At 41.3% G+C, this 12,579-nt stretch overlaps 1 long non-coding RNA gene across 1 annotated transcript; it reads right to left on the reverse strand.

Moving 5' to 3' along the window:
• Nucleotides 1–4,586: 4,586 nt before the first annotated feature.
• LOC109202747 (uncharacterized) lies at nucleotides 4,587–5,945 on the reverse strand. Its single transcript, XR_002062662.2, has 2 exons — nucleotides 5,443–5,945; nucleotides 4,587–4,739 (listed from the first exon to the last, which is right to left on the reverse strand). It is a non-coding gene; the product is annotated as an uncharacterized LOC109202747 (long non-coding RNA).
• Nucleotides 5,946–12,579: the final 6,634 nt, after the last annotated feature.

Here is a 12,579-nt window from a genome sequence, read left to right on the forward strand (position 1 = left end):
ACGCACCACAACAGCTTTGCACGTGGGTGGGCTGGGGATTTAAACTACACGACTAAAGTGATATAATCTTATTAAAGTCTGCAACTGGCTGCTAAACTGATCTCCTACACAGGTTTAAACACACTGGGCTGATGGAGAAGAGTTATCTGCCAGTGCTACACTGAATTGTTCACACTGTAAGCTGAACGTGATACGGAATTTATTTTTCTTGAGAAATTAGAAGATATGATCAAAACTTAAGAGATCCAAGGCTCTGGAGAGAACTGCGAACTTTTCCAGACAGTTGTAGTGGAAGTGGGAGAAGCACAGGTGGAACTAATGACTTTAATGATCCCTCTGTTCCATTAGGTGTCCCAGTAATTCATACCAAGTGAGTCATCACCCAGAATGCCAGACGCCTGGAACTGGAGCACCTAAATGGGCCATAGTCATTGTTAATGGTGTTAGCTACACCTGTGGCTGGAAAGGTTGTAATTCCATACAGCATGCTCACTGTTTATGGTTTCAATTATGTGGTAATTCTCACAGTTTTTGCTCTTTGTACTAACAGAAGACACTAAATGCTCATTGTATTGTAAATTAAGCCGAGACTTCCGAAAGACACTGCTCATTAAATTCTCATCGAGCAAACAAAATGTGTTTTCACAAACTTTGTTTTCTGAGCTGTCTCTGGTGCTTTGTCACCGACATTCACAATCATTTTTTAATGTTTTTCAGCTGTGCACAGTCCTTTCTCTTCCATTGTGCATGGCATCAGCAGAGACACTCTTAAATCTCTTTTAATTGGCTTTTTGTTACCATTTGGGAGCATCTACCATCTACAAAATTACCCCACGCTGTATTGAAGGAGATTTGAAAAAGGAGATTTTAAACTAGCTGTTGAGACCATTCATTTGTTATGGAAAAGTTTACTGAGCTATACAATCAAGTAAGGATGCAGGGTAATTTTTCATTTGGTAACCAAAATCACCCACTGCTGGAAGGATGCAGGTTTAAAGGTGTAACTTTTCAGATCAGAAACTATGTATATCTTTTATATACAGTGTTTAAGTGGAGCTAAGTCCAAGATTGATTTGTACATTACCCCTTAATTTCTCTTCCTCAATGATCATGCATACAGTCATGTGAAAACAAAGGTTTTCACAGGACTCTATGTAGTCCTATGAAGAACTAAGCACACCCTTACTCCTTTAACGTGAATTAAGAGGGTAAGTAGCATCCAGCGTCCAGGTGCTGCTAACCAAATGCACTTGATTACCTGATCGTCATCCAAAATGAGCACCTTGCAGAAGTGTTGGCAGTTTACTGAAGCATTCAGGCATGTGTGAAACCAGCACCACAATCTTACATGGAGTGGACATCTCAGCAAATTCACCCCAGGGTCAGATCATGCAATGCTCTGAGAAGTACATCTCAGACAGGTCTCAGTTAGCATGCTAAATGTGAGGGTTCATAACAGTACAATCAGAAGAAGACTGAACAAATATGGCTTGTTTGGATTGGTTGCCAGGCAACAGCCTCGTAGGTCTGAATAGAACACGGCAGCGCGCAATAGTTTTGCAAATTTACATCTGAACAGCTCACAAAACTTCTGCAACAGGTCTTTGGACTGATGAGACCAAAGTGTAGATGCACGTGCCACCTTTGGCAAAAGCCAAACACAGCATATCAGCACAAACACCTCATACCAACTTCAAGCATGCTGGTGGAGGGCTTGTTTTGTAGTCAAAGGACTTTGCAGTCATCTTGAATTGACCATGAACTGAATACCAAAGTATTCTAAAGTCAAATGTGAGGCCATGTGTCCAACAGCTAAAGCATGGTCCAAATTAGGTCATGCAACAAAACAATGATGCCAAGCACAGCCGCAAATCCAAAACAGAACGGCTGGAAAGGAAAAGAATCAAGGTGTTGCGATGTACTAGTCAAAGTCTAGACCGCAACTGACTGAAATGCTGTGCCTGCAAACCTCAATGAGCTGAAGCAACAATTTAAGAAGAAAGGGACAAACTGATCTAGAGTTAATTAACATGGGTAGGGTCTTTCTTTATAAGTTATGAATGTGCTGTGGTGACTTTCAGATGGCATTTAAATCATGGGAATAAGTTGCTTGCTCTTTTGAGTAGAAAAGGTGCATCTATTTTAGCAGTGGACAGTGGATAGTATTAGTTGTGCTAACCCCAAAAAAGTTTGAGTTTTTTTTTCCTGGGGGTGTTAGTTGGGTTTCTCGCTTACAGCTGGTGTCTGAGGCCTGAATTCCGGCCCAGCTGTGGTGTGTAACAAGGCTAGGGACAGCTCATGTTATCCCTCGCTAGTCATTCCCCTTTTTCATGATCCCCAAGAGATCTCAGACAGGCCTCGTGCTGTGGACCGGTGCCGTTTTTTTACTCTGCAATTTATTTACTCTGCAGTTGTCTAGCAACTGAAACAACACTCACTAACTCCTGCCCCTCTTGTTCTCCGTGTGTCAGTGGTAGTTAACCCACTTTTGTACAAAGCAACAGCTGCAGCAGCCTACACATGTTTTAGGATGTTCAGGTACCGCTGGTAGTCAGGGGTGTAATGTAAGTCAAAATGAAAGAACATTTTTTTCATGCTCTGAGATCTGGTGGTGGACAGCCCCGGTGGGAGTCTATGACAAACAGCCTGTGAGTCAGAAAATCCTACTCTGTGAACTAATCAGAGGTAGATAGCCTTATTTTAAGCGCTGTTCTCTCACGTTGTTGTCTGGGAACTTATCAACGCTGTGCTCTTCCGCCTCGTGCGCCTTCGTCTGTGATGAATGTTTTCTGGAGAGAAAGAGAAGGATAAGAGGCCAATGCCTCCGGTCTGCCATGACATCATCTCTGCACACATCTGGAAACGGTAGAGCCAGCGTGTGTGTGTGTGTGTGTGTGTGTGTGTGTGTGTGTGTGTGTGTGTGTGAGAAGGGGGAACTGCAGAGGAATAGGGGGGTTGTGACACATCAGCAGTATGGAGAGAAAGGGAAGAAGAGAGGACAGAAAAAAAAGACTGTTTATCTGATGCACACAGACAAAAAAATGGGATGTATAACCAGTGTAAACACATCACCCCAACCTCCCCCAGCTCTAATGAATCACAAACTAAGGCCCACACAAACTCTGGTCCGTGCCTCTGTTGGAGAGAGAAAAAAAAGGAAATGCTTTGAGGGTTTCTAAAAATTTTATTTTTTTTCAAGCTGATGCAATATTTCCAAACCTCAAGGATCATGTAACGAGAGGTTGAATATCACCTAACAACATACTGAAAGATCAGTTTCAGATCTTTTTTTTCTTGTTTTAATGTGTCAAAGTTCAAACTTTTTTTTATTTGTTTAAATGTCCGCAGATGTTTGAAAAGTTGTGCGACAAGGTGAGAAAACTGGAGAGGCTCTGGAGGTGTTATATATGTTTATTTCTTATTCTCACCACTAGAGGGGGACACACTTCTCCCACCCCGTGCTCCATTGAGTAATTTGAAATCATGTAAGTGACTGCCTGTCAAATAATGAGAATTTTTTATGACGGCTGTAAAACATCTGAAGGAGAGAGAGGCGATATTAATCCGGTTTTGTTATCTGTTGCTGTTCTTGTGCTCTGTTTGATGAAAGAACATTTATTAGCTCGTTCAAATCCACATGATTTATCTCTGTCCCTTATATTGGCAAACGCAAATGGAGGAGCCCATAGAATAGTGCACATACAGTTGGCAACATAGAGTTTCACACTGATACAAAGATGTAAACATGTGAAATACACACACACATGCTTGGAGAGTGGGGAATACAAGAAAGAGACAAGTCAGTGGTTGAAGGGATCGGCACAAAGCTGTCTGCCAGATGTTTGTTCCAATGCTGCAACATGCCTTGGCAAACAAAATCTTAGCCTAACCCTTGATTTAGTGTTTTATAATCAGCTTTCATACTCCCCAGATCACTCAATATAGCTCGAAACGTCCCAGTTATCTTCTATTATTCCTTATTCATTGTCTAACTTTCATCTGCTGTTACGTTTGTCTTTGTTTTACGACTGTCAGGAGACAGAACACGTTAAGTCGAGTTGAAGGGGAAAGTGTGGAAAGGAGCAAGTTGTAGGGATGTCCAAATGTATTATGCAAGGGGAAAAAATCAATAGAAAAAGAACGCAGGGGAGGAAGGATATATATCCCAAACCTATGTGTGTTGTACTACCAGGGCCGTTGCTAGCCATTTGGGTGCCCTAAGCACAAATGCTTTATGGTGCCCCCCCCCCCGCCACTTAAAAAAAAACAAAAAAACATTAATACTTTTGAATTTCTCAGTGGAATTTGTTTAATTAAATAACAACAAACATGACAGTTAAACAAATAAATAAGGTTAAAGGAGGTTAAAAATACTGTTACAAATAAATACTCAGGCCCCTTTGGAAAATTAAAATCAGAGCTGACATTAAAAGGACCTCTCCGCACAATTTCAACACGATCAGCATCTACAATGTGAGCTGGCCAAAGAGCAGGATCGGTTGAAGGGGGCACACATGTCTCCACAGTGTCACTTTCTGATAGTCTCTCAGTGACAGGACTCTCAGTGGTACTTGTGTATGGAACTGTACCTGAACTGGTGGTTGATGGTTCTTGTTCTTCTTGGCTAGGGATTGTTGCAGGGTCTACAATGGCTGGTGGTTGATGTCCAGGGATGGCACTACTACTGGATGGTTCATCCTGTCCTTGAGATCCTCCTTGAACATATTTAAGCATTGACCCTGCATACAAGAGAAAATATTCAGGGATTTTACAGAAATACAATTTTGAATCTACAGTAGGCCTACGAAAAATTGCATTATAAGACTAATAAATTAAGTAAGTCACTGGTACATTTAAAAATTACTAACTATATTTTACATGTATAGATTTTCATAATGGCAAATGGCAATATAAACATGCTGTACATAATTTGATATAAATGCGCAAGTAGGAAATCTATATTACTGGAAGATATAGGTTTCATATTACACTGTAATATGAAACCTATATCTTATTTATGCCGCATAAATAAGATATGCGTCTTTATAGATATCCTGAAATGCAGCAACATACAAAGTAATCTTGTCTAATCTGATAATAATACTTGACTGCATCACTGACCTATCCCAAAGTTAAGGTTAATCAGTAGCATGCATGACGTTAGCCAGCTAGCAACCTGAGGAGGGAAATGCTAGTCTCACGATTGCTAACGTTATCTGAAAACCGTCAATTGAGTGACCATGATGAGTTGCTTTTAGTAGTCCATTCTATATTCATATCCACAACGTAAACAAACTACCCAACATCAATCATTTGCAACATTTGTTAACACAGTATGAACACTGCTAACAGGAGCTATCACAGAGTTGACGGACATGAGCGTGCAAGCAAGGGCTACAATAATGAACTTTTTTTATTGTTATTATTTAAACATTGCCTTACCGGCAAGCGACGCCTGAGTTTCATCACGCTTCCTCTTCTTCTTTCTTTTCTCCGCTCCCGACTCCTGTTGCCGTTTCGAGGCCATGTTCAAACAGGTGTTTACCAATACCGAATTGAGGCATTATAGAACAGACCACTGGGAGTGGGGGGGGGGCACCAGGAGGAGACTGGAGACAGGGCACAAAGCAGATTCACCCCTTTTCTCGGGAAAATTGTTTTATGTTGCTTTTGTATTGTTTAACCATATTAATGCATATGATATTTATAGTATTAATATGGTTTACTTTTTTTTTTTTTACGACCCTGATTTTTTTGGTGCCCTACCGGCCATTTGGTGCCCTACGCAGTGTGCGTTATGTGCGTTTGCGGAGCTACGGCGCTGTGTACTACAGAGACCAAAACTGATTGCACCATGACCCACTAATCCTCCACAGCAGCTTGTAACTCTGTTAACTCCAGCAGGGCCCGTGGAGCACAGCGGACCACGGCAGAGCAGTGCTCTCCAGAACCTTGATCCTGAACTCTGAGCCGAGTTAGGATGCATTACCACCAGAGCCACAGACACTGCCCTGCCACATAACCAGTCTATCTGTCTGTCATTCTCTTCGGCTCCCTCCCTCCCTCCTCTTCTTCTTTTTTTTTCCCCTCCTCCTTCCTGTCCTTGTTTGGAGCACTATTTCAGCTGATCACTGCTTAACTGACCATCATGAGAAACCTGTCTGCACTGATCATACAGAACAACAGAGGCAATGCATTCATTTTTTTTTCCATGACCATCATCTCTTCCACTTGGTAATGAATCCCTCCTGGGGAAAGTTGAGGCAAGAGGCTTAAGGGGGGGTAGCTGTGGTGAATCACCCACTCCCACCCCCTCATCAGTGAACAAGGCTTCCACCCCCATAGGGTTATCCTTTCTTCAGTCTGGAAAACTGGAAAAAGATCTGACTCAGGGTGATAAATTCCTTTCCTATGTTGAAGGATTCCCCAAGGAAACCGGCATTAAATTTCCACAAGCTGCCAAAATCAGTGACTTAAAATAAACTGAAAAGCTACTGAGAAGGGAGAAAAAAAACACACTAAAAAACACAACTAATATATATGTTGTGTGCATTTAGAGATTAGATTGGAGAACACTGATTGATTTGATGCTAAAACATGAGGAAGTTTTCTTGCTTTTTTTGATATCACTTGTTTGATTTTTTTTACTGCCTCACATTTTCCATGTTATTGAATTTTATTTCTGATTTATTATTCTTGAGTCACTGTTGCAGGCTTTAAAACACTTGTGTCAGAGCTTGGCTTCTGCAGAGGCTTTACACAGTCCTGTCATGCTACGGTCTTCATGTTACTTGGCTTAAGCTTTCACTTATTGATGACAGCCGCCTTTGCTGATAGCTGGGATTTTATTTATTTATGTAGCTGCTTTTTTCTGAGAGTCCTTTTTGTTTTTTTTTTACTAATTGTGTTGAACATGACAGTGTCCTGTCCATCCAAAAAGAAACATGTCCAGTGGTGAGCGCGTTATACACACAGCTGCGAGTTTATAAATCATCTCTGAGAATATCAGCAAAGACTGAGGAACAAAATAATTCCCAGCTGCAGTCTTGAGTCAGCCTTGCCTTCATCTATTCTCAAAACATCATGGTAATGACGACCAGAAAGCTGTTTTCAATCAAACAACACGGTCCGTACTTTGCCTCCGCCTTTCTGCCATTTTCTGCTTTTTTTCCACTCTCCGACTCATATAGTGGACTCGTGAGTGGTAAAAACCAGACAAAATGTGCAGAGTCTCTGTGGATATGTTGGTTGATTAATGCCTGGATTTAACAGAAGTGGGGGACTTGTGACACTCTTGAGGTCACGCAATAAAGTTCAGAAGAGAAGAAGGCCCATAATCATAGAAGAAGATTTAAGACAATGCAGTTGTTGTGTATCTTTACTTAAATGAAAAATATATAGCAGCATAACATTTACATAAATGAGATAAAAGTACGCAAGCTGGTTGAGTGATTTGGACTTTCCCTGAGATATATGGTGTCCTCCCACAGTAAAAACTAAAAATTCCACTTTAATTAATTAATCTAATTGAGACAGCTGCTGCCTGAGATAAACATGACTTTTAGTTCTCTCTAGCTTTAGTTCAAGAACCTCCTACAAACTGAGCCAATAACCAGTTAGTTTCCACAACCAGCAGAGAGACACTCAAAATTAATGTGTCTCAGTCATGATGCTCACAAAACGGACAGCAGCCATATGATTTTCCCACATTAGGACCTGATGTGCTCTTTGATACTCTAACTACAAGGAGATGAAGGATGAGAAAGCAACAGTGACCGTGTTTGTAGAATAACTGACAAAATTGAAATTTCTCTAGATTTTCTCCCAAGATCGTGCCATCAGAGAAATTGTGCATTGAGGAGAATATCTATGCTTAATCAAAAGTCTAAATATCTCACGGCCCGGTGGATCAGCAGATAGCTGATCGGCTGTATTATTGTTCTCTCTCTCACGGGGGTGGAACTCATTGTGGGTTCATGCCCTCGGCCCACGCACCTGTGAAGTGGAAACACCTGAGTCTCACTGACGCGGCCAGTATTTAAGCAGAGGGATGGCAGCCATTTATCGCTGGATCGTTGTGCTCAGTGTATCTCTGCTCTCGTAGTATTAGACTCCTGTTATATCTGTGCCTTCGTTCTAACGTGTTCGCTATGTGTTTAGATCCCCTGGACATGTCCCTGTTTTCCCGGTGAAGATCCCTAGTCGTGGATGCTTGGAGAGTGGCTGGTAGCGAGCAGTGAGTGGGCGAAGAAGAGCGAGTGTTTTCCCCTGTCCTCCCCACCTTGGATTCCCTGGAGCCTGGACCCCTGTCACACTTGTATATAGCACAATTCCCTCCACTGTCTGTACACCTGCGTGTGAGTCCTCAGTGAACTGTGTCAAGATATAATAAACTTATGACTGCAAACAAAGTTTAGTAGTGTAACAGGCTGATAAATGTAGGCGTCATCAGCAAACAAGTGACACTGATTGCAAAGCTTTAAAGAATGGTGTCAACTTTGTGTTAATTTGATGAAAGTTTAGCCTGGCAGTTTCATGACCGATTAAGTTATTTTTATGTATAAACTAAACAACAACTATATAAAAGTCAAACCTTTTCTAATTTTCCTCTTAGTATGATAAATACTGATATTCTGTCACATACTGTTGATATCACAGAGTTACGGACGAGGCTTCCTGATATAATGGTAATTGGACTGGCACTTTCTACAATATCCCACATTCACCCCTTCATACAGGCACTTTTTCTATGCTTAAGAGCTTTCTAACTAGAACAGATTGATGGATGCATTGGAGAGTAACTTAGGGTTAGTATCTTGCCCAAGGATATTTGGCATGCAGACTGGAGCAGTCTGGAGATGACTGCTCTATCTACAGCTTTGAGGCATCAGTGGCAGCAAGTCATATGAGTTTATTTATATCACACTTTTCTAGTCTTATTCTATGTACTTAAACCACTTAATCTACCTCACAACATCCATACTGTAAACCAAAGTTAGTATCTGAGTATGCATGTCTATGGGACTATGGCAGGGAACCCATGCAGGCACCAGGAGAATATGCAAACTGTACAAGGAGCAAAGAAGAGAGGTTACCATGCTAACCACTGTTCCATCCATGCTGCCAAATTTTAGTTGCTGTTTACGCTTGCTTTCATTTGCTGGTTAGGGTTTAGGGACCAAAAATTACCTCTGTATGCTGGAAAATTATGCTTATCCCATGTGATAGCAAAACGTGTTTTACTAGTGGCTTTCACAGCACCATTACCAAAGGACGCCGTGTGAGTATAAATAAGATTACTGCGGTTTTGGCCAAATGGCCACATGTGACAGACATTTAAAAAAATGGCAAGTCTTAATCAAAACAAGTTATGAAAGTTGCAACAATACAAAGTTACACTGTAGCTGATATTAGATGTGATTCACCTTAACAGGATCATTATGTCATCATCTTTCGTGCACAAAGAAAATGAAATTAGTTTATTAAATCAGGAAACACTGCAAGCCAACCATTTTTATACTGAGGAGATTCTTTCCTTTATAATATAATTTAATCAGTTTTCCCCTTATGGTGTAATGTTCAGAACTAACTATTGGATATAAAGTAGTAATCAGACCAGTAGTCTACAGTGCCCACCATTATTATTTCAGTTTTCATCCAAGAAACTAATAAAAACAGTCATAAATTAAAGCTTCAATGTCAGAATTTGAAAATACACTCAAATTGTGTTAAAACACTAACACAAGGACAATAAGCCTTCCCTACCTATTGTTGCAATCATTCATGCTTCTTCTCTTCTAGATGAAAATAACTTCCAAATTTTCATGTGGTCACAATTAGCTGTGTAGATTTAGTTATCATCAGCATAGGCACAAGATGCCATCCATACGTTACTTGAGAGTTTGCCATACTGGGAACAATGCAACCACTGGTTGCTAGGGAAAAGTGTTTTTCCCAAATGGTTCCTGCAGATTGTTCTCACTCCATGAAATCAGTTGCAAAGAAGGTGCTTCACCAAAAACCAGCTACTAATTGGTTTGGTTGTTAGCAGACTGTTAAACACTCACTAGCAACTAGCTGAATGGCACAACTGGAATAAGTGTGAACCAAACAGAAATGTTGGCAGACCAGTCTCTAGACTTTGCATGACTTACCTTATTCACATGATCCTACTTTGACATGGTGATTGTCACATGTCTAAAACATGTGTCTATAATACAATCAAATGCTGTGCTTACATTAAAAAAGTAAGAGAAGGACATGTGAAAGGTTTTGCTTTTGTGGGTTGTTGATTATGTACTTGAATAAAGTTAAAAACTTGAGTATAGCAGAAGAAAGATGATGGTTTGAGTCAAGATTACCTTGGATACATTTCTGTCTGGTATATATTCAGATGGCAGTAATTATCAACCAACAAATGTGTGGGTGGGGGGCAAAATACTGTAGGCAGCCAAAGTTTTATAGAAAAATCACCCCCTCTCCCGTTTCAGGCACCTTTGTTTTTCTTTTCTATGCTCTCTTTCGCACTCTCTGCGGGGCCTCGCTTCTCTGGACATCCGATCCAATGTTTTGGGCCCGTCAAGCTGCACTTATGTTGAGCCTTTTCTGTTGGATTTGATTTCTTTTGAAAATAAACTCCAGCACAATATACCTATTTTTAAAGGGGGAACTACCATTTTAGCTTTTTCATGGTCCTAAAATCACAGCTCCCTTGTGTAACTTTAAACATTTTTGGTCAGCAGTTAGCTGCATTTCAGACAACTTGTATGTGTTATTACACCAAATGATGCACTATGTGTTTGACTGGGTTTATGTCTGAGTGTAGATTATAAAGACATAAATACAGGAGAGGATGTAGAAAGAAGCACGCCAGGTTTACTGAGATAAAAGGCCAAGAAAGGAACTCAGCACTTTCTCATTACCTGCAGATCACTCCCGTCCATTCTTTACTCTCTGCCATCCACGTTTGACGTTTGACTTGACAGCTCAGACCCCTGACCCATTACCATCGAGGACCCCAGGCAAAAACAAATGAGCTCACCCTCTCTCTTCATCGCCATTCCTTTTGTCAAACAGGCCACATGTGTTTAAATTACCTCAAATATCAGCCAAAAGATCTGAACTGCACTACACCTCAAATCCCTGACTCTTTGACCCATGAAACATATAATTTCTGCCCCCTTTGTACATTTATGCCCTGCAGCTTTTCCTCAGGTCCTCAAAGTCTTTCTTGCTCTTGATTGAAGTGCGTGCAAGCTTTTGTTCTTGACAAGCATATCTAGGCATGATAAACTCTTCCAGGTTGATAAAACTTCTTGAAATGTTGCGTCATGACTTTGCCATGTTGCCACATTGCCGATTTATGACCGCCCCCTTCCAGTTCAAAAATTTATCTAAACCGTTTCCTGAAAATGTAGAACTGACTGCAGGACAAGAGGCTGTTCCGCACATTTTTCCACATCATTAATGGACAAATTTGCTCTGATTGGTTCTCAGTGTTGGCTGTCGGATCACCTTTTATCAGGATTAGTCAGTGTCTGTGCTTCAGTCTATGCTGGTCATTTCTGGGGAGTACAAAACCACAATGAGGGAAATGTCTAAGTGCACCATGACTCACTCCTGTAACACTTCACTTCAGTCATGCTGTACGGTATGTCTCAGCTGCTTTTCTGTCTTGTGATGGCTGTGCAGCATTTCCAGTTGTGAGTGAACTGAAGGCAAAGAAATAACCTACTTGTAATAAAGTAAACAAACTGACAACACAGACTTTACAAATTTTGAAGGATGTTTAAAACACTCTTCCTTAAGAGTCATTCAGCTGTTGCAAGGATGCGTCGGTTCATGTGCAAGTGTGCAAATGACAAAAATGACGTGTTTCGGCGAAGCCCACAATTATCGGAGCCTAGCGGGCTCTCATCTCGCCCTCCATCCGCAGTCTTTCCATGCTGACCACATCTATCTCTCCCACCCCCTCCTCTTTATCCTGTGTCTTGCGTTTTAGCTGCCAGACATAAATCAAGCGTCTGGAATGGAAACACTCACGTTACTGGTGTGCCACACATGTTTATATTTAAAGCCTTTTCCTCCTTTTTTTTCTGCCCTTTTGCAGAGACAGCACCTGAATAACACAAGAGAGGGAAACCGCTGGAAAGTGTGATTCAACTGTCAACGTGCCCCCCCTTCCCCCCAAATCCACTTCTGGAGCTTCCACTCCAACAGTTTAACTAAGTCACTTCAGTGCATTAACCAGAGGAAAGGGAGGAGCGAGACAGAAAGAGGGAGCGAGGGGGAGAAAGAAGAGGAGGTATGGTTTTGCTTGACCCGTGAGGCCGACAGAGGTGGAAAGAATGTGCTGTCCAGCCGGTGAACACATTAACATTGAGGGGGAAAAAACTTCCTACAAGCAGCTTTCCCACCATCTCAACCCCCCCCCTTCACCCAGAGTTTACATGGAGGCAAGGAGGAAGGGGGAGAAGAGGAGTAAACAGGAATGGGAGGAGGGGAAAAGCAATGCAAATTGCAGATATGGAAAAGATACTCAGTAGCATCAGCTCCATAGTATATATAATGACCAAAAAA

The sequence above is a fragment of the Oreochromis niloticus genome, linkage group LG7 (assembly GCF_001858045.2).
Source record: "Oreochromis niloticus isolate F11D_XX linkage group LG7, O_niloticus_UMD_NMBU, whole genome shotgun sequence".
Classification (NCBI taxonomy): domain Eukaryota; kingdom Metazoa; phylum Chordata; class Actinopteri; order Cichliformes; family Cichlidae; genus Oreochromis; species Oreochromis niloticus.